Below are 27,897 nucleotides of genomic sequence, written 5' to 3'. Positions count from 1 at the left end.
CATCGGCACGAAATGCAGCATGTCGCATTCCGCGCCGGTTGTCGTCGGGCCGCACCGACGGACGCTGGTCGCGCCTGGCCTCAGACTAAAAAGTGCTCGCGTTTCGCTAACATAGCGTCGCTTTGCCCAGCGTGCGCGCGTCAACGCTACATTGAAGTATATTGGGCCCTTCATTATGCACTCGCGGCCGTTTTACTAGCTCCACCTATACCAAATTTGGTGTTACGTGACGTCAATGGATGACGAAATATATGACTGGTGCAAACATGATACTGCGGACACGCGTGTCATGTAAGAACATGACAACCTACCACGCTCATAGCGGGCTCGTGGCCGTTTCGCTAGCTCCGCATATACTAAATTTGGTATCACATGACGTGAATAGAAGACAAAAATAAACGACACATCCAAACATTATAATCATGCACGGAAGTCATGTACAGCATCACTTACCTCCACCTCTTAACGTTGTGCTTATCTTAAAGTCACATATCGAAATTTCTCATCTGTGCTTCGCATATTATCGATTCCCACTGTACGTGGGATCTGCCCATTTTTCTATCTAGATTTTTTACATAATGAAATGATGAAATGTTGACGTGACGTCAACGTGCCGTGACGCGGGCTGTGACGCCGTCCTGCGCGATTCGCGCATCACTCTGTCCGCTGGCTCACTACTAACAAGTAGCATAGCCTGAAGTATTTTTAGGGGCGAAGCTCCTTAGGGCGTGGGCTGTGCGTCCCCTGTAGCCTGTATGTAGCCACCTCTAGTGTAGTTCTTGCAGTGTTCACTAGATGGCGGTACCGTCCCCTGTGTGTTAGGGAGCCTACATACGCCGCGCCGCGCCTTCGTCGACGAAGGCGCGGCGTATGTAGGCTCCCTACTGTATGTAGCCACCTCTAGTTTAGTTCTTGCAGTGTTCACTAGATGGCGGTACCATCTCCTGTATGTAGGAGATTCAGTGTTCAGTGTAACGAAGTGTGGATTGATGGTATTCAATGATCCCTGTGATCAGACGGTGTCCATACAAGGCCAAGAAATACCGAGGGTAAGTGAATACAAGTACCTTGGAGTATGGGTAAATGAGAGTGATAGATACATGGAGGTACAGGAAAAAGCCTCGGCAGCAAAAGGAAAGAGGAATGCGGCAATAATGAAGCACAGAGCGTTGTGGGGATACAATAGGTATGAGGTGCTTCGAGGTCTGTGGAAGGGTGTAATGGTTCCAGGGCTTACTTTTGGGAACTCAGTGGTGTGCATGAGGGCAGAGGTGCAATCGGGAATGGATGTAAATCAAAGGACTGTGGGACGCCTCGCGTTGGGTGCTCACGGGAAGACGACAAACGAGGCTGTAAAGGGCGATATGGGGTGGGCAGGTTTTGAGGCGAGGGAAGCGCAGAGCAAAATAAGGTTCGAAGAAAGGCTAAGAAATATGAAGGAGAGTAGATGGGCAGAGAAGGTGTTCCGTTATTTGTATAGGAAGAGCGTGGACACACAGTGGAGAAAAAGAACTAGAAGACTCACTAGTAAATATACGGCTGGTATTGTAAGCCATATGTCAACAAAGAGCGTTAAGGGAAAAGTCAGGGAGGCGGAGAGGATTTACTGGATGGCAGCTATGGAAAAAAAACCGGCTTTGAGTAACTACCGAAAGGGCAAAAATGAAATAAGGAGGGAGGCATTTTACGATAATTCAAGGGGAAGCGCTTTACTGTTTGAAGCGAGATCGGGTTGCCTTAGAACGCGTAGTTATAAAGCAAGATTCAGTAAAGAAGAAGAACAATGCACATGCTGCGGGAAAGATAAGGAAACGGCGGAGCATGTTCTGATTGAATGTGGAGATATCCACCCAGGTGTACGTTTGGGCACGAGCCTACAGGAGGCCTTGGGTTTTAGGGACAGCAATGGAAAGCTGAACGCACCCGCGATTGAAATAAGTAAGAGACGGTTAGAGTATTGGTGGCAGAAAATTAGAGAGAAAGGACAAAAATAAATATTGGAAAAATAAAATATGGACAGTGTGCCGTAAATGGCAGAGAACTTAAGCTGAAAATTTACCTTTTTTTCCATTAAGATAGAATTTATCGAAGTAGAGGCATTAGGCCAACATCAAAAAAGAAAAAAAAGTTTTTTTTTTTGTCGAGCCTGGTGGCATACTTGTCACCACCCCGTTATAAAGGGGACGCTCATAGCATCCATCCATCCATGTAGCCACCTCTAGTTTAGTTCTTGTAGTGTTTACTAGATGGTGGTACTTGTAGCTGATGATGAAAAGATGCAAGATGTTATAAACTATAGAAAGCGGTACTTGTAGTTGATGAAAGACGCGAGATCTTATAAAATAGGAATGATGTCACATATGGCGCGTGTCATTGGTTGAAGGCAATCGTTCGATTTAGTGCGGCGACGTACGCTAGGGGGAGCGATGTAATCGAGTGGGCAAAATGTACAGAGGATTCATGGTTTACCAGATTTACCTCCGGAGCTTCGCCCACTCATCATCATTTACTTCGTGGATATGGCGGAATTTTTTTTCTCTCTTTTAGGAGGATAGGATGGTTCAACCATACTTTATGTATCTTGTGCTTCTGTCCACACCCTGCAGTGAATGCGCTTTTTTTTTTTCGCGCAGGGCTTTACAATCAGGCTTGACTCGACTTCGTTCGGCTTGCTTCTTCGTCCACCATGGCTTCACTCTCCATGTCGTTTATGTGCCATCTGCTGATGGTCGTGCTGCTGGCGAGTCGCGGTGGTCTCCTGACGTCCGCGTACTCAGATGGCCTAGTCGAGTGCGGTAAAACGTGCGGCGGCTTCATGCAGCTGATGTGCGTGGCCGAGTGCCACTGCGTCTTCTACCCGGCCAGCGACTTCGGCGTCTGCTTGCCGCTCATCTTCAACGAGACCAACTTGCCTGAGTTGAGATTCTTCTGAGAAGCCGCCACAGATTTTCGTAAATAAAAAAAAAGATATTCGTGTCATGCCAATTTTTTATTTATATACGAGGAGGCAACCCACGTGACAGTCAGTCAATCTATAGATGAATGTTAAAAAAAAACACTACAGAAAGAGAACTAATATTAAAATCGAAAAAAATATAAAGTACTATATCTGGCGTGTAAAGAGTTCCTGTAAGGGCGGACTCAATACGCACAGGATGATCGCAAGAGTTATTGCGGGTATGGAGTTGGTACGGATACATTTACATGCACTCTTCCTTCGTTTGTAATCTCGTATTTCACGTGATTCCTACTCGGGCATACCTTAAATCTGCTATTGCACAAGATTCATCCGTGCAATACAGCCAAATGATGAATGTTCATTATGCGCAGATGTAGCCAACTTATAACGCATGCTCTGGCAGTGTGCCGCGTTAAGCGGTGGTGGAATCATCCCGCCGTCCAAATGGGAGACTGCTATAACCAGCTCCGGACTCGAGCAACAATTATGGGCTGGCCAACGGGCCCGCGACGTTGCAGATAGTCTTGGTCTTTCTGTAACGACGTGGGAGTGGTCCGCAACCGAAGGACAATAACAAAGTTTATCCATCCATCCTTCTCTGAGCACAAAGAATCTTGCTGCCTTTGTGAAAGAGAGACTCAGCTGTTGTGTGTCAATACATTTGTTATGCGCGCTGCTACTTCTCTTGTGATAAACACACAACGCACAAGCATTTGTGTATAAGTTATTTTTCTGTCGGTGAAATGCCACATAACGCGGTCTGCTAGTCAGTGGAACAAGAACAGTAACAGCAATAATAATAATAATAATAATAATAATACTAATAATAATAATAATAATAATAATAATAATAATAATAATAATAATAATAATAATAATAATAATAATAATAATAATAATAATAATAATACAAAGAAACACAAATAATACAAACAGCCATTGAGGACGATAGTCGATGCATGCGAATGTCCTCGCTCTTCAAGAAGACTATATTGTGCATATCGAAATGAATCGTGCGCACTACAGAGCATATTTCGATGCAGCGAGGCTGCTTACCCTGACAGCGGTTATCGCTTTATAGAGTAGTCTCGTTGAAAACATGACCACTACATCACTGTGAATGTATCACAGGCACGGCATAAATCACGATTACGCAAGAGGGGCACGAGCGGTCTCTCTAGTGTAAGCGCGTGACATAACCCAGTTTCGCGGAGCTGCAGTATCTCAACACGCCCCGCCGCAGTGGTCTAGTGGCTAAGGTACTCGGCCACTGACCCGCAGGTCGCGGGATCGAATCCCGGCTGCGGCGGCTGCATTTCCGATGTAGGCGGAAATATTCAAAGGCCCGTGTGCTCAGATTTGGGTGCAAAGAACCCCAGGTGGTCGAAATTTCCGGAGTTCTCCACTACGGCGTCTCTCATAATCATATGGTGGTTTTGGAACGTTAAACCCCACTTATCAATCAATCAATCAATCAATCAATCAATCAATCAATCAATCAATCAATCAATCAATCAATCAATCAATCAATGCAGTATCTCAACAATGTGAGCGTTTTATAGGGGGAGTGAGGTGCGTGGCTCAGGGCTCTTCAGTGAGGTATGCAATTGATATTTCAACTGACCGGTTTTTATCCCGTTTGTATCGTGGTGTTTGGTATAAATGTTATTAAAAAACATTTTTTTTTGTTACAGTGCTTGTTTGGGCCGGTTGGTTACATGATCGACGGAGTGAAAAAACTGGCGTTAAACACGAAACAGTGAAAGAAACGGTCAGTGCATTGTCCGCCTCTTTCATTGTGCCATGTTTCTCGCAGCTTTTTTCGCTTCGTTGATTATATTTTCTTGGTCTGTGCGGTATAGTGTTATCTTCTCCTGACCCTTCGCTTGGTGATACAGGCGCTATGTTTTCAACAAAATTACTCTGTAAGGCGATAAACTTTATAAGTAAGCAGCTACAACAGAATATGCTTCGCTGCGCATGCGCGCTGTCCTTTACTTCCTCCGTGCCCTTGTTTGTATTAGCACAGTTAAACCTTCCTAGAATAAATAACGATTCAGTTGTCAGCGTTATCAATTTTTACACATTGTCTTCCGTTATTAGTACTCCAATTTATTCGACGCTGTCGATGTTCCGTTCCGCCCTAAAGAGGTTGTGATGGTTTAAGCTCTGGTATGGTTTTATCATGGAACAATGCGGCGCAAATTTTCTCAGCCCATTTCCAACAACTTTTTTTCCGCCTTCATAGCACTTTTTTGTATTGCCACCGTCTAAGAAATCTCAACTCACAAATCATCTATATGTATACAGTAGTGGGTACGTGGCTCAGTTGAGGATTGTTATCATTATCATCACAGCACCTCCGGATAAAAGATTTCTAAGCGACAGCCAGCCAACCAACATCGGTGAGCAACGCGTTGATTCTTTGAAGGGCTTATTCACTCCAGAGCCGGGGTAAGCATTGCCTTCATTTTTTTTTACGGTCATCTTGGGGCGAATCTTCGAAACTTGAAGCGTCGCACGTCTCCCCAATGAACCGAGGACTACGTTGGCTTGACAAAGAATTTCTACTAAAGCGCTGTGGTAGCTTAGTACAGAAAAAAATTACACTTGTATAGAGCAGCGGAGCGCGTGCCTGTCGACGCTGTTGTTGGTCGCCACTTTTGCCGCACGTTAGCTACAAGCTTTCGTTCATGTTTAAATTATAGCACGAGGGCCTAACTAGCACACGGTAGGAATCATGTTTGGAATCATTACGGCGTTGGTCTTTACATATTTCTGCAGAAAACGGCAGCCGGAGAGCTCTAGACAAGTGTGATTTCACCCGTATACGTAAGGTATACGTTGCTAAGCCTGAGGGCATGGGTTCGATTCCCTGACACGGCAGCCATATACCATAGGGGGGGAGGGATAGACGAAAATACGACCAAGTGATTACATCTAGGTGTACGTTAAAGAAATTTAGGGAGTCGAAGTCATTCCGGAGTTTGCTGCGGTGGAGAAGGGGTTATTGTTGTCGGCTGCTCACATGACCAAGATTTGGACACATGTTCACGTAGCGCCATCTTTCGTGAGCCACAGTGGCGGCCTGCCGTAACTGAATGAAAAATAAACGAAAGGAGTAAGATCTGATCTCTCTACTTTAAGGCGTCTCTCGTAATCCTATCGTGGTTCTGGGATGTAAAACTCTAGATATCATTATTGAAACTATTCCGGAGTCCACCGGTGCGTGCCTTACAATCATCGGGGCAGTTTTGGCTCGTAAAAACAGTAACAATTGTTACTAGAAACTGGAACTAACTCCAAGCGCTATGATTGACTTAACGTTATGTGACGTCGAAACGTCATATTGCAACGATGTTGAACGACTCGGGGTGTAATAAAACGTATTTATTAAAGGGCGAACCTGTGCCCACCGTCTCAAAGGGACTATGGTCGTAGCACGTTACAGCAGAACACCAAAGATGTCTCCTTCTTTCACTTCTTCCAGAATAGTCCCAAGCGCGTGGCGCACATCAGCCGGGGCCAGCTGGGTTCTCGTGCTATCATCATCGTCTCTGCGCAACACTAGACGGCGCGCATGTACGTCCCTGTGCGCCCGGTGATGGGCGCGTTGTTTGAATGCAGGCACTATGTCACGGCAATATGATTACGTCATGAACCCGTATACTATCACCACGGGACCTTTTTTGCAGCGTTCGCGCTAACACCAGAGGTCATATTTCTCGTTTTATGATGTATCTAAAGTTTACTTCCAAATAAATAAAGAAATAAATAAACTTTGGATGTGATGTCGAGCTCTGTGTATACAATTTAGCATATCGTATTGTCGGATGTATACTCAGATTGCACCTCACTCGTTTCATTGGCCCACTGCTAATCACCTATACGCTTCCTCGTACAGGGCTTTGCCATCGGGCTTGACTTGACCGCGTTCGCCTTGCGTCGTCGTCCACCATGGCTCCTTCCTGCATGTCCCTGGTGTGCTCTGTGCTGATGGTCGCACTGCTGGCGGGGCACGGTGGTGTGCTGACACCGGTGATCTCCCAACCTGTGGCTGACTGCGGTAAAATGTGCGGCGGCTTCGCTGGCTACACGTGCGTGCCCGAATGCCACTGTGTCTATTATCCGGGCGACTTTGGCTTGTGTCTCGCGCACGGACTGAACGAGAGCAACCTGCCTTCACTGTGATGTCCTACTGCGCGGGGACACTGCTGATGTCGTACTGTGCGGGGACACTGCACAGCAGTGCGGGGACACTGCTGCCAGAAAAGATCGCATGTACCATGACTACCTACCGTCGTTCTAACGTCTGTCATAACGCATTTCATGTAGTTCACCGCGCTTTGAGTAAATACAGTGTTTCTGTTTTTCGAGAGTGAGAATGCCATCGTTTCTCTTTAGGGGCGAAGCTTCGAAAGGCGTGGTCTGTCCATCCTTTGTATGTACGTGACCACCTGTAGTTCCACCTTTGACAACTGCCCACTACTTCGTCCTTGCAAACATCCCACTACGCCTCATCACCAATCCACCACTTCACCGACCATAAAGCCGTTATAATTAAGGAGGAACGGAAGGGACGTATAGCTAGCACTTACGAATATTAAAATTTCTTTTATATTGTTGTATACAGTGTTTTTCACGTCTTCGATTGTGTAGTGGGCGACATTCACGGATGGTTCATGGTTTAGCGATGAAACCTTCCAGTGCTTCGTCCCACTCATCATCATTCACTCCATGGATATGTTGTGATTTAAAAAAATAAATGAACAAGTGCGCTGTCAAGCACATGCAGCAACCATAAATCTGGAAAAATCCCAAAAGGGGGAGAGAAATCTTGTTATTGCGGCCATTTTTTTATAAATATTGGGTTTATTTTTAATTATGCAGAATCACTGTCATGCCTTTAAATAAGATAAATAAAGTGAGCATGAGCCTTGGCGTTGTGCTAGGGAGCTTAATCTAACATAAATGAGCAGTTAGTTGTAGAAATGTACGCTGGTAAAGTAAACGTTCAAAGTTTTATTGATAACTGGGTTGTGGCATATTGCTAGTAAGTATGCTATTCGGTTTAAACAAGCAAGTGTGAACGCAAGCGCATTAAGGTATATATTTGGTTTAAATTCAGCTTGATTCATCACCGTGTATATTTTTTAGAAATAGCCTAGTGGTGAATTGAAGTGTGATGTACAGCCTATAGTGCGCTGTATTTAACTACACGTGAAGCAATTCAAATGTTATGTTCGAAAGCTATATCTCAAAGCAGGGGGGGGGAGGGTACTTGCGAGGGTGTCACCCTCAACTGGATCATAAAATGGGGTCAGTATCCTTCTTACTACCCTATGCTTCACTGGACTGAACACATTTGCTGCTTGCAAACTGGGCGTAACACTACCACTGACTGTAACAGTGCTGCTACTGTAGTACTAACACGAAACCACCACTTATATAACACTGCCACTACTGTAACAACACTAAAGTGAACGTGAAACGTCTTTCTCTTTTTCTTGTTTCCAGTTACTTAGTTAAATAATGTTGATATTTATTTCATCTTAAGAACCTTAGGGTAGTCTTGATTTAAATAGTTTCACCAATAAGTTATGAACTGGGAATGAAGTAAGCATTTCGTATAGCCTACTTAGTTTGAAATTGGTCTTCTTTAGAAAGTTTTCTCGCTCATTGTCATTCCTAAACCTCTCGATTATAGAGACCTGGTTTTTTGTAGTGGGTATTCTACACGGTGCAGGGGTATTAACATCATCATTATGAACCCTCTGGCCAAAAATCAAGCGCCGCGTTGATTCTTTCAGGGACTTCTTCTCGCTAGTTGCTGTAAGTATTGTGTCTTTCTTTTTGTCATGGTGATCACGATGTGAGAATCCGTAGATGAACCTACGCACTGATTGCAAATAGGCCAAATATCTTGTGTTAGTCGTAACGTTACTGGTTATGCCATACAACTGGCATTGCAGTGTTGACTTCGACCTATGTAGAGCATATGTTCTTATATATATCGAGCACGAGCAAGTAGGCAAGAGTGCGCGTTTCTTTTCGCACTACCATCGTTCATGAGCATGTTTTGTAATGTTGTACATATATAATGTACATATATAATGTACAATATATGTTGTACATATATAATGTTGTACATACATGTAATGTTGTACATGTAATGTTGTACATATATTTGTGATGTTGTACATTGAAATACGAAGTTTCTGCTTCGAATAAGTGGTAGAACCCTGACCGATGTCGACGTTGCTTTACAATCGCCAAGGAATTTGCATGAGCTTTTTAGATCAACACGAAACAAATCTAGACCATCGCTTCTTGTTCCTCCAGAATTCGACAAGTATTTACCGGCTCGCTCTTCCTCGTGCATGACTTTACGTCGGGCTTGACCTGACTGCGTTCGGCTTGCGTCGTAATCGACCATGGCTGCTCCCAGCATGCCCCTGCTGTGCTCTATGATGATGGTCGTGCTGTTGGCGGGCACACTGGTGTACTGACACTGGTACACTCCCAACCTGTGGCCTAGTGTGGTAAAATGTGTGGCGGCTTCGCTGGCTACGCGTGCGCGCCCGAATGCCACTGCGTCCACTACCCAGGCGACGTCGGGATGTGCCTCTCGCACGGGATGAACGAGAGCGATCGGCCTCCATTTTGAGATTTTCTCGAGCGGGCACACTGCGTTTTGAACTTTAGTATGCGATGACGATTTTTCGTCAACGCTGCGCAGATCACCATGCTTTTCGTGTAGTTTACGCTTTGAGTAGATACAATATTGTTGCCTGTAGTAGGTGACGAAGACACCTACTATTTTTCTTTTTTCTTCCTTTCTTTCAAATGAACAAATGCATCATTAAAGACATGTCGAGAAGCTAATTCGCTCCCTGAAAATGGACGCGACACTGTCACTGCCGTTGCCCCGCCGCGGTGGTCTAGTGGCTAACGTACTCGGCTGCAGACCCGCAGGAAGCGGGATAGAATCCCGGCTGCAGCGGCTGCATTTTCGATGGAGGCGAAAATGTTTAGGCCCGTGTGCTCAGATTTGGGTGCATTTTAAAGAACCCCAGGTGGTCGAAATTTCCGGAACTCTCCACTACGGCGTCTCTTATAATCATATGGTGGTTTTATGACATTTAACCTCACATATCAATCAATATCATCTGCCATTGCCGTTACACTAACGCGGTCGTAATAGTACTTCGAAGTCTTTTTGCAGCCTCTCTTTCTTACTTATTAATGCCTTTTTCGTATTCTAGATTTGGATGTTTTTATCAGTAAGTTTTCACTTGGGCACAGTTATAGCCCGATTCGTTTGAAATTGTCGGGCCGTAGGGCTCTTCTCTGCAGCGTGCACGCTCGAAAACACTTGAAGATTGCGCCAGAACAGCACGCGCTGCGTTGGCCAGGCGCGCAACGTGTCAGCGTCAGCTAAAAACTCAAGGGTGGCCCGAACGGTGGCTCGTCGATAGGGAGGCAGCAGAGAAGAGAAAAAGTAGAGGGCACAGTAGCCGCGGGCTATTTTAGCCAGGGCGCCGAAAGATGTGAAGATGGTTGGGCGAAGCATCGAGCATAGCCAAGCGTTTTCCTCGTTGCGCGCTGCAGAGCGGAGTGAAACGCCGGCGGGCAACGTCCGTTAAAGAGATCCCTTGGTTCACCTCCCACTTACAGTTGAGCGTGAGTTTGTTTGCATAGCAGTCTTTTTGTTGCGCGTTGCATGTTTCCTGAGGGGCCGTGAACCTGCGGTGATTGCCCGTTTCGGGCCTTTGTTTCTTCTCTTGTACGCGTTTGTGCCTTGTTGGGCTGATGTTGAAGATGCTTGTGAGATTGACATGACTAGCATCGTTAATTAAGCAGGGACATATTCATATCGCTGCTGGTTCTTTGTCAAAGGGCCTCTTTGAGCGTATGCTGAGACTTTCAAAATTGAGTGAATGAGAACACAACCCAGAGAAATCAGTCAAGTCCCGCTACTCACTACTGGTCCACCAAAAAGGAAGAGGGGGACAGTTAGACCAACAAATGGCAGCGAGCATGCACGAGAGAATGCTAGGGAAGGGGAAAGGCTGTGGAGACCGCGAGAATTTTCTGAGGGAACGGAAGGCCCAGATTTCAGCGCGAGCTTCTGTCTCTAAAGTTTGGACAACCATGTCGCGTCTGTGACTGTATGTACTTTAACTGGAGCCTCTCTGCGCTGAGAATCAACCCGGAAACAACACAGCATCACCTAGATGAAGCCTAGCAACAGCCTATAAGCAACCTAAAACCTGCATCACCTAGGTGAGGCCTAGAACCAACCTAAAAACAACCGCACATTCATAGTCGTCCAGTTTGGTTGTTTCAAGCCTCGTGCAGCGAAGTGCAAGCTTTGTCATTTTTTTTTCTTTGAGAAAAGAAAACTTTGTACTTTGATATTCTGTCATTCCATACCTTCATTTACCATCACGCAATTTGTCTAGTTCGCACTTTGACTTTGTGCAATCATGCTTACTTTTGTGAGTGAGTTTTACTTCGTTTTCTAAATGCATAATCCAACGCCTCTTTATCTTCCTTTGTTCGTTTGTAGCCCGGATACCATGGCATCATATCCACTTTCCTACTTTTCCTTCTTCTTTCAAGTTACTTGACGCTGCCTACCTTCATCTTTGTTTCTTCTTAAGCACTGCGAGATTTTTGTATAAAAACGGTTTTAGTGCGCCTTGCGTTGGGCACATTCACGCGATATTTCGATCGAAACAGTTTTTATTCGAAACGTTCTTCGGTACTTCACCATTCAAAGAACCTTCGGTTATAGATACATTTACGGTAGTGGGTATGTGACACGATACCCCGATATTATCATTGCCATCACGAACTCTCCATCCAGCAGAAATTCAGACGCCACAGTGACTTTTCTGAGGGGAATATTTATGGTAGTAGCGGTGAGTATTGTCTCTTTTGTTTTTTTTTTCATGACGGTTACGATGTGAAATCCAGAAGATTAACATTCACCCTGTTCTTGAATGAGTTTATTTTGGTGTGTGTTAGCTGGTGTATGCGTTTCCTGGCAGGTGCAATGCAGCAATACATTTATAATGACGTTTTATGAACTAAACCAATTTTGCTTTCTTTGTTTGATTACTCCTGCGACTATATGTGGCACAAACTCCGCTTTCTGAATACGAATTCTGAGACGTTACTTTCACGCATACGTTTTTTGAGTACGCCTAATTGATATGTAAAAAACAAAAACACCACGTAAGCTTCCTGGTTAATAAGGAACACTTTATAACAGTCACTGAATTGGAACAATGCAAGTCTCTCACAGACCAGTGTTTGTTAGGGTTCTTAGAGAAATTAACGTATTACAATCTATTCGAAAAAAATTCACCGTTACAATTTAGTTTTCTTCTCGTGCCGCATTAAATGTAACTCTACTTTCTCAGCTTCGCAAATTACACTGCATTGTAAATTCTTCCTTGCGCTTATCGTACAGTTTTTTGCTATCAGAAAGTAATCGTCAATATAGACCCACCGTTACCTTAAAAAACGCTAGGGCTGGCACGTACTAAAACATCTTCAAATTTAGCTTGATTACCCGCGCAGTAGAGGTCTGATACTTTGTAAACGGTAGCACTCGGTACCCCTTAGAGAATGCACTTGTGACTAGTATTCTAAGTGCATGGCCCTTGGGGCCTGGCTTGTCGACCATCCATTCTTATACAATGTGGTCACGCAGTGGTAAATACACTAATGACGGTGCCAGGATTTGTTTTTTAGAGGGGCACCGATGTCAAATTTTTTTCGGAGGGGTAGGGAGGCAAAAAATTATGCGTCGTGTTTCGACTATATCTGATTGCTCTTGAGGTGGGGGCCAGGGGGGGGGGGGGCAGGTGGAAATTTTGGGGGGACTCCGGCATACCCGTGCCTTCCTCTGGCGCCGTCCCTGCCATACACCCAATGGAGGCCTAAAGCAAAGCACATAGTACGCAGGGCCAATGCAGAATAAACTAAGAACGTATGTAAGTATTCTGAACTACAGAAATAACCAATACTTATTCTCAATATTATACCTAAAATAAAAATAAAAACCTGTCTGGAGCATACGATTGATGCCTACGTTGCGCGGGAGAGGGCACCACCACCAAGGCAAACGCGATTGCTAAGGGAATCGCTGGGTTGCCCCTGCTGTGCACTTACTCATGTTTCACGTTACTAGAGCTGCGATAAGCGCGGAATTTAGAAATACACAGCGACTTGCGCACGAACGACATTAGCGCTGGGTTTAGAACTGCATTAAGACTTTAAGAGGGAACACTGTTTTTAACTTTTTAGTGATGTTATGGTATAAACCGGGTCAACAAAAATCTATAAAAAAAGCGCCCATTACGTCCGTGGGGTCCGAGCCCACAATCTTCGAGCTGTAGAATCTCGTGTGTGCACTCCATGCGCGCTTCCGCCGTTTCGCCAGCTCACTGCTGACCGTCTATGCTTCCTTGTGCAGGGCTTAACAGCCAGGCTTGAGACTTGCCAACGATCGCCTTGCTTTTTCGTCCACCATGGCTTCTCCTCACTCTATGTCGATGCTGCGCTGTCTGCCGATGGTCATACTGCTGCTGGGGCACGTTGGTGTACTGACGCTGGTCAACTCCCAACCCGTGGCCAAGTGCGGTGAAACATGCGGCGGGTTCGCTGGCAGGACGTGCGTGGACGAGTGTCACTGCGTCTACTACCCGGCCACCATCGGCATGTGCCTCCCGCACGGAATGAACGAGAGCCACCTGCCTCTATTTTGATGTCCTCCCACGTGGGGGCACCCCTTTCTATTTGCGACCAGAAAAAGAAATGCTTTTGAACTACGACGTCCTCCAAGTGTTCCCAAGTCGACCATCGTGCATTTAGCGTAGTTTGCAATTGGAATGTATACAATTTCACGCTTTGTTTTGTGGTTGAGAAAGCAACGTTTTTAAAACCACTTCCGTGTGAAAACTGGGCTCTGTTGCGCGGCTCCACCACCACCGCTGAGGCGGCGAATGGCGCTGTAGTCGTAAAGCGATGAAAGGCTAGCAGTGCTAGAGCGAATACAAAAGACGAAATGCGGACAGGATGCGTAATGTACTCACAAGTTTATTTTTTTATTAAAAATATGCAACCAGCACTGTCACACGAAATTATCACAAAAGGCACAAAGCGACCCACATAAATATGGTATCAGTAGGAGGGACATATAGTCTAGTGAACACCCAACAATAAACTGCATTGTGAATTGACAGTATGCTACACACGTCTTTACGAGGTATTCAAAAGATGCTGATACTGCTGTTGATGTTCCTATCTTTTCACAACATCATAATGAAATAAAAAGAGAACTGTAGCCTTTCACATCACTAGGTTGGTTCGATTCCCGGCTGCGGCGGCTGCATTTCCGATGGAGGCGGAAATGTTGTAGGCCCGTGTGCTCAGATTTGGGCGCAAGTTAAAGAACCCCAGGTGGTCGAAATTTCCGGAGCCCTCCACTACGGCGTCTCTCACAATCATATGGTGGTTTTGGGATGTTAAACCTTACAAATCAACCAATCACATCACCAGGTTACACAACAAAGCATCAGCTACACATCTATAGCATTCCCGCCTTAGGAATTTGAATACACAAATTCCACCGGACTTACGTCAAGAAAATGCGGTGGCGCTGTCTTGGTAGGCAAAAGACGCTCCGCGTAGCGCAGTTTCTGCTGGGTTTTTAATGGTGCATGTTGTGTTCTCAGTCAAGCAGAGCGCGGGAGCTGTTGCCTGCTGTGTTTTCGCCCTGGGCCGGTTCGCTCCTCCTTAGGCGACCTGGTCGCCCTCGGGTTCCCCTGGGGCCACCATATCGACGCCCAGCTTAGCGCGGACACCCGATCAACATTAGTCAACATGGGACAGGACTCCCAGCCTCAACCCGTCCTCTTGTGCAAGCCTCCAAGCAGCTGGATTACAGAGGCACGCCACAACCCCCGGCTCAGTCAAGCAACGAGAAAAAAAAAACGGTATGCCGACGAGCTGCATCACGGTGCATCATCAGTCGCGTCTCACAACTTGGTATGCGAGCCGAGCACCTTCCGATCCACCCCTGAGGAACTCGTTCCGTTCCCATGCGACTATTCGGCCATCCTAAACCATTACAGAGGACTTAGGAAAGCTTATTCGCTGCCACATCGAACACTAAATAAAGAGGAATCGGTCAGCTGGAGGCAAATTCAAACCGGCACGTTTCCAAATTTGCACATCCTGAGTAAAATGCACCCCTCGGCATACTCTCCTCTCTGCCCATGGTGTTCAGCTAAAGCCACTCTGTACCACGTCACGTGGGAGTGTCAGGCCATTACAGCCTTACAACCAGTACAAAATCCAACAGCGGAGCGATGGAAGGAGCTGCTGGCCAGCGAGAACCTGGAAGATCAGTTGAGTCTGATCAACCGGGCCCGCAGAGCGGCTGCTGCAAGTGGAGCCCTGGACTAAGGGCCCCCCCACCGCAAGCCAAGCATCTCCGACTACTCGGAGCTTCTCTGCAAAAAATTTCATGTAAATAAATAAATAAATACGTTTTCACCACCACCACCATCTCACAACTTAGTTTTGTTTGTTGGCACTCATCGCCGCCCTCAGCAATTATGGCTTTCACAACGCTTATGGCGTCTCACAACGTCGTTTTGTTGGCGTACACCGCAGCCATCAGCGCTTATGGCAGAAGTCACGTGCGGACGTCACTATAATTTTAACCATAATGTCGACATCGGCCTACCAGTGTTTACAATCGTGGAATGGATCTATACCTCAATAACACTTGTCAATTTCAGACGCCACTGATTGCCAGGAGCTCGGCGAGCAACGTACCTTTTGTTGTAAGTGATTTCGACGTCACGAAGCTTTCGCGATTCTTGACACAAATGAAAAGGACAGAATGCGTTTAAACGGAACGAACGCCACGAACGCAGACTCCAGAGATCCGCTTTTGGGTTAACATCTCGGAGGCCGAGAATAAACTCTGAAGGTGTAAGCCCTCCATTTAGGTTTTTTGAACGTCGGTACGCCATGTTCATACGCAAATTGCAACTTGTCAGGTTTCTTTAAACGTCCTGTTACTGTACATTGCATTTTTTTGCATTGAAAAAATATAAGTAAAAAAAAAACACAGTCCACGCTTTTGCAAGCTGAAAATGTGCTCTTTTCCTGCCCATTCCCAACATATTTCTGCTTGTGAAAGCTGGGAATGTGCTGGTGAGTTCGGTGCAAAGACGTGGTCAAGAGCAATATGACGTCACGGCTCACTGCTTTTCAACAGAGGGCGCTCTTCTACCAAAATGAACATCTCGGTGAGACAGACACGTCGAGAATAACTCCCCTGAAGTTGTATGTTACTCTCCTTTACAAGTCTCACGAGTATAGCATGACCCCAACGCTGCGGCGTCTTCTCGCATTAAAGAGACAGGCAACTGACCTGGACGTGTGATTACATCGTGGTGGAAATGGAATTACAGTGAAATATATCAGCAATTTGAAGCGTTCTTTCGGGCGATCTTAGTAGAACATATTTTAAGATCACGTTTATAAGTTACAAAAAAAAACGACATGTTGCGCAGGCTGGCGGAAGAACGTTGAAGCTGCATTAACGGCGTTGTTAACTTTTCTCTAGTCAGATGCTTTCACGCTTACCATACTTCGTGCTCAAAGTTAAGAGTATTTATATTATTATCCACCCCCGCCCTATTCTACGCTGCTAATGAGGTAAAACAAGTTGCACGCCGAGAAGTGGCAGTGCCTTCGCGGCAACTAGTGGAGTGTTCATTCAAAATAATTCCCTGTTACGTTTGTACAGGTATTGTTATATGCTTTGTTTTTGTAAGTAGTTTTTCTACCATGTGTGATCATGACTTGTACATTTTTGGTGCAAAAAGTTTCAGCTGTCACTTGTTGCCATGTAAACTGGTCTTCTGGGCCTTAGTCAAGCTGTTTCATTACAGCTTTTAGCCCAGGAGACCATCCAGAATGTAGTGTTTTCGTTTTATTCTGGGAAAGAAAGAAAGAAAGAAAGAAAGAAAGCGTGAATGTCGAGCCGCGGTGCATGCGTGTGGAAGGCACGAATGCGCTTGCAGCAAACCACCGCACACAAACACGAACCGCCCTCGTCTCCCACTGCCACCGGTATACCGGAAGCTGGTTGCACGCCGCTTTTAGAGTACGGTGAGGGCGGGCAGTTTGGCAACTCAACACGAAGGATTCAAATGTAAGAAATCCTATAATTTTTTAAAGAAGGTAGTCTTTCTTGGGGACCTTCAACGCAAAAATTTTGCTCTGTCTGTCTGTCTGTCTGTCTGTCTGTACATCTGTCTGTTTGTCCACCCTAAATGGCACTTAAGTGACCAAAAGATACTCCAAACGGCCGACCCCACCCGCAGAGCCCACTAATATTGCTCAAGGTTCAGCGTTCGTACTTGTGCGATTGTCAATTAAAAATAAATTATTGCGCATATATGAGACACCATAACAACACGTATATATTCTGCATGTTCGTCTTTTACTAGAAAAGGCATACATGAGTAATTTTAAGGATCGTAGTCTTCATAACGCTGCGCTGGCCATGCAATGCTTGTACGAAACGACAAGTGTTTTCAACGCTTTGCTAAGACGAGACGGTGGTGACACCTACCCGTCGCCTGGCGTTCTACACCTTACCACCTCAGAGACGGGTGCGCACGGCGCGTGCCCCGTTTTCCAGGATAACTGAGAGATAGCTCTCATATCTCAATTGTGGCGCGACTTGATGCGCTCGTTCGCTTCCACTGCACGCTAGAGGCACTCTAACACTGTGCCTCCAAAATACTATTCACCGATTTTCTTGCGTAGAAAATCAAATAACGTTTTGTTCGCCCTCTCCAGACGCAAGACTATCGTCTTTCGGCAATATTTGCACTGTAACATGCATAAACGGGGCCAATGTTTTTGTGAGAAAGTGCACCGACTGTTGTTTTACGTGTCTTCCTATAAATGAGCTAACGCTTTGTCAAATGTTTGTCTAATTTCTTCAAGTTGTTTGAAACGGCCCATACTCATTTTTTTCTTAAACACTTTTTAATACTTTCGATTCAGACAGTTTCATCCTCAAGTAATGAAGTGGGCACAATTATGGCTGTCTTCGCTTCCGTTCATAATGCTTGACGGCTCTTGGTCATCTCGAGAACGTGCGTTTATCGACTTTTGTACTGTAGCGGGTGTGTGGCAGGGCTATGCGATATTACCACTACCATCGTCAACCCTACAGCTAGCAATACAAGCCTAACACCAATTTTTTTCGAGGGGCTCATTCACCCCAGTCGTTGTAAGTACTGGATAATTTTTTTCCGTTGCGATCTTGATGAGAGAGTGAGAAGATGAACCATCGCATTTCAGTAAAATGAGTCCAATATGCAATGTTTTAGCTGTCATCGTATGAATTATGTCCTGCCCTTATCACTGTCGGGTTCACTTTTATCTACATCACAGCCTAGACCGTGTGTCAGCCAACTTGATTGTGTGCAGTCACAATAATTTTCCTAGCCAGAGGGAAAGGTGAGAAGGGGTGCAGGAAAGGAGGCAGGATGGCGCAAATAAACGAATGCTTCGGGCCTGACACCGAATCCAAGCAACTTGGCCAGTTAAGTGAACGCGCCTGGACAATGGGTCTCGAGTTGCTTTTTTGAACGTCCCCCCAAGGAATCTCGAAGAATAAGACTAGAAATGTGATCTCGCTTTGTCATAACATGCACAACGCGTGTACATTAAGAACGATGTTCTATTGTGTAAGAGAAGAAAAAGAAAGGATGACATAAGGAGTTCGAGAGATTACAATTATTTTATTCCAAAACATTTGGTGTGCCAAACGAATTAACAACAGAAAACCCTTCCTTCTCTTCAGTTATAGCGCACGCGTGTTTCCCTTGAGGTTTCTGACATTCTCAAATGATGTAATCACGATGGGACTTTGCCATCGTGCGCGTATATTTCACCACGCATGCATAAGTTACGTACGCACTCCATGTTTCAATCGTTTCACCAGATCACTGTCGACCTCCTCCATCTGTGGAATCTTCGAGTGAAAACTGGGGGGTTAGACACGCAGTTTTCAGTGCAGTGCAGGAAGGGTGTCGTGCATGTATTGCCGTTGCCATGCGGTCGGTTATACATAAGCCAAACGAATGCGTGTATTAACATCAGGTTTTCGGACCACAGACGTTCGTTACATGAATGGGAATGCATTCACATCTGTATCAACGTGTTGTGCTGTGCCGATGCGCGCCTACGTTTTTTGAAGCTGAAGTACTGTCGACACATCGAGATCAGATCACACGGGAAATACTTTAGGCTTACAATATAAAAAAAGGCGCATAATGTAAGAGTGTACCCTCTAATTTCTTATACACAATAGCGAGTCCCCCGTTACCCTAGATATATAGTACATTCATGGTACATTATCTTGAAATACCGTGTCTTGAAGAGCACACATGGTCGGTTTTTAGATGTTCAACATGCAATGCTGGCATGATGATTCTTTTGCGTTGTTTTTTTTTCTTTAATTAGTTCTCATGGGTGTGAGTTGTGCAGTAGTATTTCTTTCTTTTATGTGCTTCTAGTAAATATTCAGTGGCAAGGAGCCCCGTGGTTCATCGCCCGTCTCCCTTCATCCGCGTCCTCGTTGCGCTGTGTTTGGAAAACATTCAAGTACTGTCCCCACCTAGACCAGTTTTCAATCCTTCTACACCTTCGCTTTCTCGCGCAGGTCTTCAGAATCGGGCTTGACTTGACTTCGTTCAGCTTGCCTCTTCGTCCAGCATGGCATCTACCTGCAAGTCGATGGTTCTCTGTCTGCTGACAACCATGCTGTTGGCGGGGCATGGTGGTGTACTGACACCGGGAAACTCTCAACCTATAGTCGAGTGTGGTGAAATGTGCGGTGGCTACGCTGGCACGAGGTGTGTGCCCGAATGCCACTGCGTCTACTACCCGGGTGATTTCGGCCTGTGCCTTCCCCACGGAATGAACGAGAGCTATCTGCCTCCGTTATGAGGTTATTTTGTGAAGGGACGCTCCTTTCTTTTTCTCCATGAGAAGAGAACTTTATTCTATATTATTCTTTTGTTGTTCCTACATTTATCATCACAACTTATGTGTAGCTCTCGCTTCGGATGAATACAACCTTGCTGCGCTTTAGGGAGTGAGAAAGTGTACCGGCTGTTGATTTACTTCTTTTCATATGATGATGGCGATTCTTGAAAAAAGTGAACTAATGTATCATCAAATGCCTCCTCCTTTCAAGTTTGTTAACGTGGCCTATCTTCCTGTTCCTTTCTTTTTAAACAATTTTTGATATTTTAGATTGATGTGTTTTGACCGAGAACGTGACAACCTGTTAGTCGTCGTAGTAAACACCCAACCTGTAGTAAGGAGTGTGCACGTATGCTGCACATTTAATTTGTTTGAAACCGGTTTTCTTCAGAATACTCTTTGGCGAACTCGCCATTCGCAGAACGCTCAATGATGGACCCATTTGCTGTAGTGGGCATTTGACATGGTTAAGCGTTATTATCACCACAATTACGATTCACGAGTCGCCAAGTCAAATTCTAGGTTTCGTCAGAACTAACCCGTTCTTGGCCAACCCTCGAGCGTGGGAGTGTGCCATAGTTTCCAGGCTTTTCCTAGCTTCCTTCCTTCTAGGGCCACGTTGATTCTCCGAGGGGCTTATTCACGCTAGTCGTAGTGAGGGATCTCATTTTCTTCTTTCATGGTGGCTGGAATGCAAGAGGAAGGTAGGAAAATAACTTTATTATTATCCTGCCGAACTCGACAGGGTCGCGCACACGGCTTAGTCCTACGTAGGAACCCGGCAAGCCGAGCCTGCCAGTCACCCCGCGTGTCCTAGGATGCCATAAGATGAACGCTTGCCTTTTAACGAGTCAAATATAACATGCGTTAGCTGGTACTTGTCCTGATATAGGTGCAAGTGAGCGAAATATATATACAGTAATCGAATTTTCGTTAGTAACTAACCCCCGTATTCTAGAATGCCCCTTCACTCCACGCTCCACCTTCACTTGAGAGAGCCGATGGGAGCGCCACCTCTAGGCAGGCAAGGTCACTGCATATCGGTGACAATTTGTTGCTATTCTTGAGTACCGCAACGTCATTTTCAGCCGAACAGTGGCGCAGTGCTCAACCCGGTCAAGTGAAGGGTGAAATTCGAGTCGAGGAGCGTTTGTGAATACGGGGGTAAGCTTCATCATCGATATTTAATTAGCTCTGTAACAGTGTAACGCTATGTGCCATGAATACGAATGTTTAGGCGTTATCTTCCCATACAATCCTTCGTGGTCGGAACTTGTGGAACGGGTTCTTAACGGTGCACAGTGTAAACTTCGTTACTTATAGAGAACAATGGATGCTCTATTCGAGAGGCTTGTTTGTTTGTTCATTTCATCTGAATTCTATTTCAATGTTTTTGTCCACCTAAACTTATTTCACTGTGTGCCGTAAGTGCTGCACTCCTGTTAAGAAGTAAAAATAACACCCGCTACGCCATCCTTGCCTTAGTTGTCTATTGATTTTTATAGTGTGTTAAAGAGCACACCTAATATGACACCCGTGACCGTTAACTGCCGTTATGTAAATCCCTCATACAACCAGTGTTGGAGGAGTATGCTTGCGTTATTTAGTACCCTTACATGCAATTTGAAACGCAGTTTTTTTTTAAAATCTGTTCAAACGAGGGCTACTCGCTAATTCTTATTCAGTTACGACTGCTTTTTTTTTTACGACCCACAGCTTTAGTCTCATTGAAACTGACTTGTTTTTCTGCTTCCGACTATGCACTGCATTGCTATTTCATACTGCCACTTAGAGAGCAGTGTTTCGATGTTCTCTGAAGGTGCGTAAACGCGAAGTCGCTGTGAAATAAATATAACATCTGATTGTTTAATAAAGTGCACTAAAATAAGAAAAAACAGGGTCCCCAATTTTTTTCTTTTTACTTTGCGTTCTGCTTTTATTTCAACAGCTGTGCTTGTGCGGGACACTATTTTCAAATCTAGCTTTTATTTTTTTACAGGGGTAACACAAGTGTGCAACAATATAAACACTGGCATTCGCTTTAGTCCCTTAATCATTCATTTATGGCACGCCTCATAACGTGGATCTATCTTTCCTAAATATTTAGTTATTACTTGCTTTGCAACCATTCCACCATTCTTCTTGTTTAGTTTTTATGCGCAACCAATACCACTTCTGTAATAGTCTTGAATTGCGTGTAGTATGAACGACTAAATAAATAAATAAATAAATAAATAAATAAATAAATAAATAAATAAATAAATAAAAGCAAATTCAAAAGCAACGTGAAGCTATGTGTGCGTAATTGACCATATCAATTTGTCACTTGCGCACTCAATCAGCACTTCAATCGTTTCGCCGGCTCACTGCAGACCATCTACACTCCTATACGTGCAGGTATTCTGCAGTCCGGCTAGACTTGACTGCATGTGTTCCGTTTGCTTCTTAGACCACCATGGCTTCTTCCTCCACGTTGACGGTACGCTGTCTTCTGATGATCGGGCTGCTGTTGTGGCACGGTGGTGTACCGACTCCTGTAAACTGTGAACCGCAGAAGTGTGGTGAACTGTGCGACAGCTTCGCTGGATACCCGTGGGTTCCCGAGTGCCAGTGCGTCCTCTACCCAGACGATGACTTGGGCTGGTGCATCCCTCACGGAAAGAATCAGAGCGATCTGCCTCCATTATGAGGTTTTTCTGAGTGGGGACACTGCATTACTTTCTTTTTCTCCCAAAAGAGAGAAATCCGCAACACGACTTTTTTTTCTAGTCGTTCTGAAAAGCCCATTGTGTAGTTTGCACTTTGAATATATTCAGTCTCTATGCATTTTGTGAGCGATAGATGGCACTGGTCGACGTTTCACTTCCTTGTTTTTTAAATAACCAAACGAACCATCGGACCACGTGCTCCACTTCATCTTTTTTTGAAGTTTTTAATGCTGCCAATCTGCTTGTTATTAAAGATAAAATAATTGAAAACATAGAACACAAGCTTTACACCTTTGGTCTGTTCTTAGATTTTCGAAAGGCATTTGACTGCGTACAACACGAAATTCTCTTACAAAAGTTAAATTACTACGGTGTGCGTGGTATTACACTCAACTTAGTGAAAGATTACTTACGTCATAGAATACAGTACGTACGAGTGAACGACATTACATCTAACCAACTAACCGTCACTTGCGAAGTACCTCAAGGCTCAATACTATGACCACCATTGTTCTTACTATATATCAATTATATAACCAAACTACCAAGTTCTCATGACATGATCATGTATGCTGATGATACAAATATATTTTTGCAGTGAAATCACTCGTACAAGCAGATGCTATGGTAAACGGGTACTTATGTAAACTGCAATCATGGCTAAAATCTAACATGTTTTCTTTAAATTTATCGAAGACCAGCTATAATATTTTTAGAGCGATTTATACTGCAGATTTTTATAAGGTCAACATCTAGTTTGGACGCGTAAAAGTATAAGAGGTTGATTCTATAAAATTTCTTGGTGTCTGGTTCTACCGGAACCTTTCCTGAAACACGCATGTCTCAAAATTGGCGTCTGAAATAAGCAAACATGTTGGCTGTCTCTACAAGGTGACTAGTCTTGTACTCGTATGATGGAGACTACAGATGTATTATGCACTTGTATATTTTAAACAAACCTATCCTGTTCTGGTCTGGAGAACAACTACGACTACTAACTATCAGAAACTACAAGTTCTTCAAAAGAGAGCTTTGCGGTGCATTAATGGTTACTGCGGCAGTCCCCGGGATCTTCCCACTTCGCCATTGTTTCGTCACTATACTTTGCCTAAAGTGAACCAAGTCTATTTTTTTCGCCTGTTGCAGCGTATTAAAGTGAATCATTCACATACTCAAAACAATACTTTGACTAATGATGCATACAATTTTTGAAAAGAAAGCCTGCAGGTCCCTAAGACATATACTAACTATGGCTAACGAAAATTAACTTATCATGTGACTTATGGCTATGAATAGAATGTCTACAAAATGGCAATTTGGTGTTTCAATGAAAATATTCGAAAAAGAAACAAAGAAAAATTTACTCGACTCAAGTCTCTGTTAGGTATAGCATTTTCACTGCTATATGCTTAAGAACAGCTTATTTTGTTGTACTTGGAAGTGTACAACATTTATCTATTTATTATGTCATGTGTGTAGTGATATTGTTTTGTTAACTGTCGCCAGACTGTACAATAAAGCCGAGGCATTTGTCAGACACCCCAGCCTTTAGCCCCGGCTTCCTCTTTTATAAGAAAGGAATAAGCTTCACTTCACTTCACTTTGTTTCTTGATGTTTTCGGACGATCCCGATGGTTTAATCGATGAGTTACGAGTTAAGCAGATTTATAGTCTGCTCCGTTTGGACATGATTTTGTTAAAAGTGCTTTTTGGCTCTTCGACGACGACAACAACGACAAATAATAATAATAATAATAATAATAATAATAATAATAATAATAATAATAATAATAATAATATAACTGATGAGCTTTAACGTCCTCAAAGCATAATCTGATTATTAGGGACGCTGTAGTGATTGAATCTTAAAAATTTCTTATTGTTCTTTATTGTTCAACTCAATGTAATTCTTTATTGTTCAACCAAAAATTATTTATTGTTCAACTAAATGTAAACACACGGGCCTGAGCATTTTCGCCTCCATCGGAAATGCGGCCACCGCAGTGGCTGGGATTTTGATGTATGACTTCGAGACAGCAGTGGAGCACCGTAACGACTGGACTTCCACGGCGGCTCCTCGTCAACCAGAGAACGCTAGATAATCGACCTAATCGTTGTAGCGAGTATGTTGAACGATTTATGTATATTATCATCTTCACCACTAACAATCCAGATAGTAACACAAGTTCCGCGTCGATTCTTCGTGCGTCTTAAGCTATGTTCACACTACGGTCGTAACGTGCGTAACAGCTCGTTCGGCGTATCGAACGCAACGGCTATAAAAAGCGTTACCGCAGTTATGCCGATACCTTTGTTAACATTTACAGCTACGTACATCACGATTTTTACGATTGGCCCATCATATTTGTCGCTGTAGAATCAACGTCACTAGCGGTCCAATATGGCTCCCATCAACACGCGAGCGCTGGCTGAGTTGGAAGAAATTCACGCTCAAAATGAGCTTATAGTCGTGTATTCAATCGCCCGAAGACGGCGATTGAATACACGCAGACGGCACTTTTCACTTTCCAGACGGCACTTTTCACTTCCCAGAAACGTCCAACGACTAAACCACACCAAATGAAGACAGTACGGCAGGCAGCGCGGAACAACTTTTTACGCACGTTGCGAGCAAACAAAGCCAACCCAATCGTCACCGCGGAATGGCGAAGTAGCACTTTCCGCACCGGCAGCTACCGCCATCGCCTCTATTTGTCGGGTTTAACGTCCCAAAACCACCATTTGATTATGAGAGACGCCGTAGTGGAGGACTCCGGAAATTTTGACCACCTGGGGTTCTTTACGTGCACCCAAATCTGAGTACACGGGCCTACAACATTTCCGCCTCCATCGGAAATGCAGCCGCCGCAGCCGGGAATCGAACCCGCGACGTGCGGGTCAGCAGCCGAGTACCTTAGCCACTAGACCACCGCGGCGGGGGTACCGCCATCGCCTCCGCGATGCTGCTGCAGCCGGGAGGACGGAAGTCCCGTCAGGTCTCGTGACCGGTTGTTGAAAACCAAAAGCTGATCGGTCATTGGCTGTGTCGTAACGGTCGTAGTATCGCAGTCGTAAAAGTTGCCTAGCCTTTAACACTCTCACCCACGATTTATGCGTTCGTTGCGAACGTTGGTACCTTTACGCTCACAGTCTGAACTAGACGCATACGCTTGTTGTGCTTCCGCTTACGCGTGTTATGAAAAATCGACGCCTTACGATTGCAGTGTGAACATAGCGTTACGCAGTGGAACTATTCCATGTTTGTTAACAGTGGTAGGCGCCGTCGACACACTGTGGCGCTTACAGCGACGTCGTGGCGCGCAGGCTCCGCCCCACCCAAAGCTCGCCACCGCCCTCTATAATCACGTGACGACTAGCACACAGGAGCTGCAAAGCTGCCTCCGAGGGCTGTGCGTAGGGGTGCCTCCACGGGTGACGGCGAGCTTTGGGCTGAGCGGAGCCTGCGCACCGGCACGGCGCCACAAGCGCCTCAGAATGTCGAGACGTCTACCACTGTTAACAAACATGGAACAAGTCTATACCCGTGGCTAGTATTTCATTTTTCCACATCATGATCCAGAAGAGAGTCAAAACTCTCCCAACCTCGCAGATTTTTTTTTCAAATGAGGCAAATCTGCTAATATTTCATCCTACGGATTATGCTCTTTCTCTAGCACTGTGGCGTTAACTTCAATCTACGTTGCCGCCAGGGCTACACATGAGCAAGCCGGAAGTTAAGCGTGCCTTGAATTGCACTATTCAACCTCATCAGTGTGCGTGAAATTTTATGTTTGTTGCGCGCATGTAGCATTGCATTGAACGTAGATACGAGGAAACCGTGCGCTCCTAATGATATCCTTACATTTTCTCTCTTCCGATGCTCTATTTGGTCAAACAATGGCACAACGAAAAATTGTATGAAATATATAACAACCACTACGCTTCCTCCTCGTTGAACGTTGCTGTACAGTTCTATTCTGGTTTAAGGTATTCGCAATGTTCACTAATGTAACCACATTAAAATTAACAAAACATTCATGTAAATTATTGGAGCACATTATGCTTAAGCATACCATGAAACTTCTCGACAATAGCAATCTCTCACGATTGACAGCAGACCATGATTTCATAAACGTGGTATAACCGAGGAATTCACGGGAGTGGGCTAATTGTGCGTGAAATCAATTTATTTATTTGCTTTTATTTTCAAAACTGCTAACTCTAATTATATAGATTTTAGCAAGGTAGTACAAAACATGTGACAAGGTTTCCTGACGCGCACAATAAGTTTTAACATTACAAACTAGTTCAATTGAAAACAACAACGTGGATTTACAAATATACGTTGTGAAGAAAAATGCGTAAAAGTTTTTGACAATACAAAACACATCAAGGCTACAATTCAAGGAGGGCCTGAAATTTATTACGCCAACTACCACTACTATGTTTTTATCGAGTTCGTTCCACTCAGTTTCAGTTCGGGGTAAAAAGAACATTTAAAAACATTGTTATTGGATTTAAATGGTACCAATGAGTACGGATGTCGTAGCCTTGTAGAATATCCTCTGGAAAATGAAATATAGTCGCATATTCTGCTTTGCAACTTACCCTTAACAGTTTTAAACATGAACCTAAGGCGAGCGATTTCATTTCTTACTGTTATACGTTTTAAGTCTGCTTGGTGAAGTAACTGAGTAATAGTTGAAGTACCGGGACTATCAGAAATAAATCTTACAGCTTTATTCTGAACTATTTCCACCTAAAGTGTGTTCGTCGGTGTAAAAGGGTTTCAAATAACATTTTCATATTCTAAGGTAGGCAGCATTAAGGCTTTGAAAGTGGCGAGTTCAGAGATGGTAGATAAACTTTTGAGAGACCACCGTAAAAAATAAAGTTTAGACAAAGCTTTATTACAAATAGCAGTGTTATGGCTATCCCAGTGAACGTTACCAGTTTTAATGAGACCCAGATATTTGAACTCAATAACGTGATGTAATGATTTTTGATCAATTGTAAATCTATATAGCAAAGGTTTTTCTTGTTACAGTCGTTACAACACATTTTTAATAATTCACAGCCATCTGCCATGTCCTGCACCAGCGCATCACTTTATCTAATTCAAAATTC

The 27,897-nt window shown here is 44.5% G+C and overlaps 1 protein-coding gene and 1 long non-coding RNA gene across 2 annotated transcripts in view; one reads left to right on the top strand and one right to left on the bottom strand.

Annotated features, from left to right (window-relative positions):
* Positions 1 to 27,897, bottom strand: part of nompC (no mechanoreceptor potential C) — a 149,440-nt gene that overhangs the window by 58,897 nt on the left and 62,646 nt on the right. The window lies entirely within an intron of this gene.
* LOC142775841 (uncharacterized) lies at positions 10,420 to 15,539 on the top strand. Its single transcript, XR_012887065.1, has 2 exons — positions 10,420 to 10,642; positions 13,449 to 15,539. It is a non-coding gene; the product is annotated as an uncharacterized LOC142775841 (long non-coding RNA).

Source organism: Rhipicephalus microplus, chromosome 2, assembly GCF_043290135.1.
Source record: "Rhipicephalus microplus isolate Deutch F79 chromosome 2, USDA_Rmic, whole genome shotgun sequence".
In the NCBI taxonomy this organism is placed as follows: domain Eukaryota; kingdom Metazoa; phylum Arthropoda; class Arachnida; order Ixodida; family Ixodidae; genus Rhipicephalus; species Rhipicephalus microplus.
Note: the sequence above shows the minus strand (reverse complement) of the source record. Positions and strands in the feature narration are given on the sequence as shown.